The following is a 6,016-nucleotide window of genomic DNA, read 5'->3' as shown; positions in this document are numbered from 1 at the left end:
GAATGGGCAAGGTGTTTCTTTAGGTGAAGAAATGTCTTATAAGGAGTAGGAGGTAAGACGGGAAGTGAGGGGAGTTGGAGAAGAATTTCAAACTCATGACTTGGTGGGAAGGGTGAAAGGTAAGGAGGGGCAATGGATGGTTGGGGAAAGGGATTCTGTTGAATGTTCTTTGTTGGAAGGAGGTCATTTGGAAATATCTAGAAGGGAGGAAATCTAAAAATTATAGTAAGGAGGAATGTAATGAAGTAGTAGGGGGATGTAATGTAGGTGTGTTGCATGGGGGCAATGAGGAAGAGGATGACTACAACATCTCCACATAAGGGGAAGAAGAAAGATGAGAGGTTGCAATCTTTAAAGACAGAGAAATTTCCCCAATAAGAAATTTGAAGGGCAGTTCTAGAATTTCAAGCTCAGAAGAGAGCTCTAATGAGGATGTTATGGAAAGGGAGGATATGTTGGATGAGGATTACCTAGGCTTGGAAAATATGATGGCCCTAAAAGAAAAGAGAACCCTAGAAAAACCAGAAAGAAAGAGTCACAAAGTTCATGTTGGGGAATGTCAAAAGAGAGGAAGAAGAACACTAAATGCCTTAATCCAGATAGCAAGAAGTGATAGGGGTCAAAGTAAACTAAAGACAAGAAGGGGGAAGACTCCCTCTTGAAAGGGATGAAGATCCTCTCCTAGAATGCCAGGGGCTACAATGGCCCTAACAAGTTTCATTTGATCAAGAGAGGCCTTGATCAAGCAAGACTGGATGTGGTCCTTATGCAGTAAACTAAGATAAAAGTGGAGGATGTAGTAGGAGTTAAAAAAAAATTTAGTAAATGGAGAAGTGAATGGGTAGTGGTAGTAGGAGCTACAAGTGGTGTTTGTGTGTTATGGAAGGAAGACTTGGTCAATTGTTGTGATGATGCAATAGGAATGTAACTGGCAATGGCTTAAGGTAAGGTCAAAACAACTTGGAGTGGAATTTAATGTAATCAATGTGTATGGGCTAATATAGAATAAGGATAAATAAAACTTTCTGGAAATTGTTATCAGAGGTAATGGAGGTCCTACAAGATGAGATAACAGTTTTGGATGGATATTATAATGACAATCTCTACCCAGGGGAAAAAAGGGGGGTTGGGGGGGTAAAGGATGGAGATCGATAAATTAGGAGCCTTTGTGACAAATAATGGGCTAGTGAATATCCCCTTTAAGCAAGGAGAATTTACATGGAATAATAGAAGACCGAGGTTTGTAAATATTGCAGAAAAATTGGATAGATTCCTTTTAGGGGGGGATTGGACACAAGTGGATTGGATGGTGGAAGCTGAGATTTTGCCTATCCACGGCTGAAATAATTTCCCAATTAGTTTGAGAATTCAGGAAGACTCTTCACCATATTGGTACCCTTTCAAATTTGAAGAAATGTGGCTGAGGGCAGATGGATTTAAGGATTTGGTAGAATAGTGGTGGAGAAATGCCCCAAATATTTCTGGCAATAAAGCCTTTACTATTTTTTAAAAGTTACAATTATCAAATGGAAATTGAAGGTTTGGAATAGGGAATCCTTCCAAAACATTTTTAAAAATAAAGAGGAGTTGGAACTTTCTTTAAAAGAATTAAGTGAAAGAGTGATTCTGTAGGGAATGAGGGAAGTAGACTTCCTAGAAGAGCATAATTTTAAAAAGGTTTACGAAGAGATCTTATTTAGAGAGGAAGTGTTTTGGTGACAAAAATCTCGGGAGACTTGGCCGAAGGAGGGAGATAAAAACACCAGATTTTCCATAACTCAGTTAAAGTAAGAAGAGCACATAATAAGATTTTCTTAGTACTTAATTATGAAGAGCTGGTGATAAATGATCCAGAGGAGATAAAGAGGGAGTTTGTATCTTTTTTCCAAAATAGGGGAAGGCTAGAAGTTGAAGGTGGGGATGTAGAGGTTGAAGTCTTGGATTGTATTCCTAATTGTGTTTCAAATATGCACAATAAAATGTTGTGTGCAATAGTGACTAAGGAAGAGGTTAAAAATGCTATGTGGGGACTAGGCAAGGATAAAAGTCATGGGCTTGATGGGCTTACAAGGATTTTGTTTAGGTTTTTTGGCATTGCTTGGGTGATAAAGTGTGGGAGGTTGTTGAGGAATCAAGAAAAGGGGATTTTGTTTTAAAAGACCTAAATAACACTTTCGTAGCATTAGTGCCTAAGATGGAAACATGTAGGACCTTTGAAGAGTTTAGGCCTATTTCCTTGTGTAACACTCTTTATAAAATCATCCCTAAAGTGATTGTAAATATATTTAAGTAGGTGTTAAGTGCAATGATTTCTAAGGAACAAAGTGGATTCGCTCCAGGGAGATCAATCTTTGAAGGTGTTATTATAGCTCATTAAATGATTAATTCCACTAGAGTAAATAAACTATGTAAAATGATTGTGAAGTTAGATATTAGGATAACTTATGATGAGGTGAATAGGGATTTTCTGTTTAAAGTTTTTATTAAGTTTGGCTTCAATGAAAATTGGATTAGTTAGGTCAAAGGTTGTTTGAGCTCTATCAAGTTTTCTATCTTGGTCAAAGGAAACCATCAAGGTTTTTTTGAATTGGATAAAGACACAAGACAAGGGGATCCTTTATCCCCCTTTCTCTTTATCATTTTAGCTGAAGTGTTGGGGAGACTGGTCAATATCAAGAGAATGAGAGGCCTTTGGAAAGGTGTGAAAGTTTCTAGGGGAGTTGAAGTTGTGTCCCACCTTCAGTTTATAGATGACACTTTCCTAACATGAGAAGCTTTAGAGGAGGAAGCTAGAATAATAAAGAGGATGCTTGAGCTTTATGGAAAAAATTTAGGATAGAAGATTAATTGGTTAAAATTTGAGATTTTTTCTTTAATACCCTTGTAAGTAAAAAGGTGGCTATCTATAGAATCCTTAATATAGAATAGGGGTTACTTCCAAGTAGATATATAGGGATCTCATTGTTCCAAGGCGAGAATAAAGGTGAAGTGTGGAAGAGTTTAGTAGAAAAGTGTTCAAAAAGATGGAGGGGTGGAAGGGGAAGTGGTTGTCGTCAACAGGTAGAATTTTGATGTTAAAATTAGTGGTGTTAGCAATCCCAATTTTCTTAGTGATGTATCTTAAAATTTCTAAGAAGGCAATTATTTGTGTGGAAAAACATATGCTTAGGTTCTTTTGGAGTGGAGTAGGATAGTAACAAAATCCCTTTGTTAAGATGGATAAGATATGTAGACCGAAAAAGAATGGAGGACCAAGATTAAGAGACTCGAATCATATGAGTGTGGCTTTAGGTCCTAAATTAGTATGGTAGCTGGTCTCGGATATAGAGCGGATGTGGACTAAGATTTTAAGAGAAAAATATATGTACTCTAATGATGAAACAAGGATCTTAACAGTCCAAAATACCTTAAAAGGGTTGGCAATATGGAACTTTATCATATCTCGTCGACATGTTATTTCATATCACATCTCATAGAAGATTGGTGATGGTAGGCAAGCGAATTTTTGGGAGGACTCGTAGAATGGATATCAGGCTCTGTAGGAAGAGTGTCATGATGGAGACCTAAAACATAAATTATGTTTTTTGTGGGGTTGTAAGGTAAGAGATTACTTGATAGAGATAAAAGGGGTGTTTGGTAAATCTTAGGTGTGGAAGATTGGAGGGTGGAGGTTCTTTCCCTTGAACAACAACAATCCTTTTTTTTTAAAAATCATGAAGGAAAGTTTGTTTAATAGTGAGAAAGGACAAGATTAGATGGTGTGTTGCAGCCTCAGGTGAGTTCTATGTACGATTAGGCTATGAATTGATGGAAAATAGAGGGGATGATAATATTAAAGTAGGGTATTTGTGTTGTCATAATGTGATTTTGCCCAAAGCAGGGACTTTCTCTTGGCTAGCTATCCAAGGCCGAATTTTGACTGGGGAGAGAAGAAAGAAATTAGAATTTCAAGGTCCAACTAAATGTGTGATGTGTGGTGAGGAGGAAGAATCAGTGGAACACCTACTATTACAATATGAAGTAGTAGTGAAATGTTGGTGTTACGTACAAGGTAAGTTGAGTTGGCAAGGGCCTTGGAATTTTTCTTTAGTTGATTTCTTTTTATCTTGGCCAAGAGTGAGAAAAAAAAATATGTTGGAAAGTGTGTGGAGGATAAGCCCATCAATTATAATATGAGAGGTGTGGAAGGAGAGATAGAAGAATCTTTCAAGAGGTGTCTGAATCAGTGGAACAACTCCTAAGAAGGATTGATCATTCCATTGAAGTAGTAGTAAGTGCAACGATTTTTAAGAAGGATTTGTTGAAGTGTGTTTTTTTATGAGAGAAGATAGAGGCATTCAATGGGAATATCTAGGGATTAAAATCAGACATGTTGGAGCTGTAAGTGGGATAAATCAAAGAAAGAATAGAGACAAAATTTAGTATGGAAAGCTTTGGAGGAAGGATGGTTAAAGATAAATTTTGATGGTGTAGCAAGGAATAACCTTGGCAAATTAGGAGCAAGATGTATAGTGAAAGATCATCATGGAGAGACTTTAGCTATAGGGACAAATAGATTAAGGGATGACATAAATAATGAAGCAGAATTCAAGTAGCTTTATTATCAATTCAATGTGCTAAGAAGGTGGTGGGGTAAAAGTAATTATGGAAGGGGACTCTATGGTGGTGGTGCAAGCGATTAGGAGAAATCAGATTTTGGCATGGCACTTAGAAAATTTCCTAATAGTTTTCAATGAGGAGTTGAAAACTTTGGAGGATTTTAAATTTTGTCATGCGTATAGAGAGGCTAACGGGGAAGCGGATCAATTATCAAATGGGCAACAAATTTCTTGGAGTTGGGAGAAGAGTGTTTCAAATGGTGTGGCCATTGGGATGGGTTTTGTTTTATTTTTTAAAATAAATAACCAAAAGTTAAAGTCATCCTTTCAAATAATTAAGGGAATGATGTTAACCAAGGTAATTGTTAGAAAGGAAAAATGAAGAAAGATTTGGGTAATCTAAAATTAATGCCTGCATAATGTAAAGGCAAGTTAAAAAGAAAAGAATAGAATGATTAGACGTTATAGGAGAAAGTGGCATTGTACTAGAAGTGGGCTAAGCAAGTGGAGGTGACACTGCTATAAAGCAAAGAGAGCCGAAATGGCTATTTTTAATGAAAAATAAATAATAAAGTGCAGAACTTTGGAGATAGTGACAGGCAATAAAAATGACTGAAGGCTAAAATGGAGGCTACCTCCACCTTTTGAAAGGCTAGATAGCAGAAAGCACTTTTCGGGCCAGTCCAAAATCATAGAGTCTGGTTCTTATTTAATGCCCATCGCTAAGAGTGATGGAGGTGATGAAAGGAATAGTTGGAGAACTTTCCAAAACTTGACCCACCACTAGAAAATAAATGTGGACATTGTTGCAATGGTTATGGCGTAGGGGCTAGAATTGGCTTTCTCAAAAGAAGAAGTGGAGTGGGTGATGAAATCACTATTCCCAAAAGACCTTATTATTGTGATTGAATCCTTGCTAGAATGGGAATGGTCAGGAAAGGGCTTCAATTATAGTGACTTCTTTGTAGATGAAGATGAAGGGAAGGTGAGAGCAAAATTTGGCTTTATCTGGTGGCCAATTAGGGTGGATAAGGAGGTTTATAAGGATAAAATAAGAATAGAATGGCTCAAGTTGATGGAGGAGATTCATTCTTTCAAGGAGAAGGCAAGAAGAAAGGTTAATGGGTTCCTGGTTTCCCATTCACACAGTCATTGCACTGCAGAAAGCCAAAAAAGGTGAATGGTGGTGAGGGTAATTTTTTTGGTAAAGGAGTAAGTGAGTGAAGCTTATCAGTGACTAATTTTTTTATTTTCTTTTTCTTTTTGATGAATGCCAAAAGGAAAGTGGTCCAACGTTTTTGGTTTCAAGGTGGATGATAGATTTTGGGGTGTCAAGCTTATGTCAGCAGATGTAGAAGTTAAAGCCAAAAGTAAATAGCGGAGGGTTGGGAGTTGTCAAATGAAAAATCAAAGCTAAA

The sequence above is a fragment of the Cupressus sempervirens genome, chromosome 4 (genome assembly GCF_028749045.1).
Source record: "Cupressus sempervirens isolate cs-2001-9-10 chromosome 4, ASM2874904v1, whole genome shotgun sequence".
Taxonomy (NCBI): Eukaryota; Viridiplantae; Streptophyta; class Pinopsida; order Cupressales; family Cupressaceae; genus Cupressus; species Cupressus sempervirens.
The sequence above is the reverse complement of the archived record's forward strand: the minus strand, read 5'-3'. Positions refer to the sequence as shown.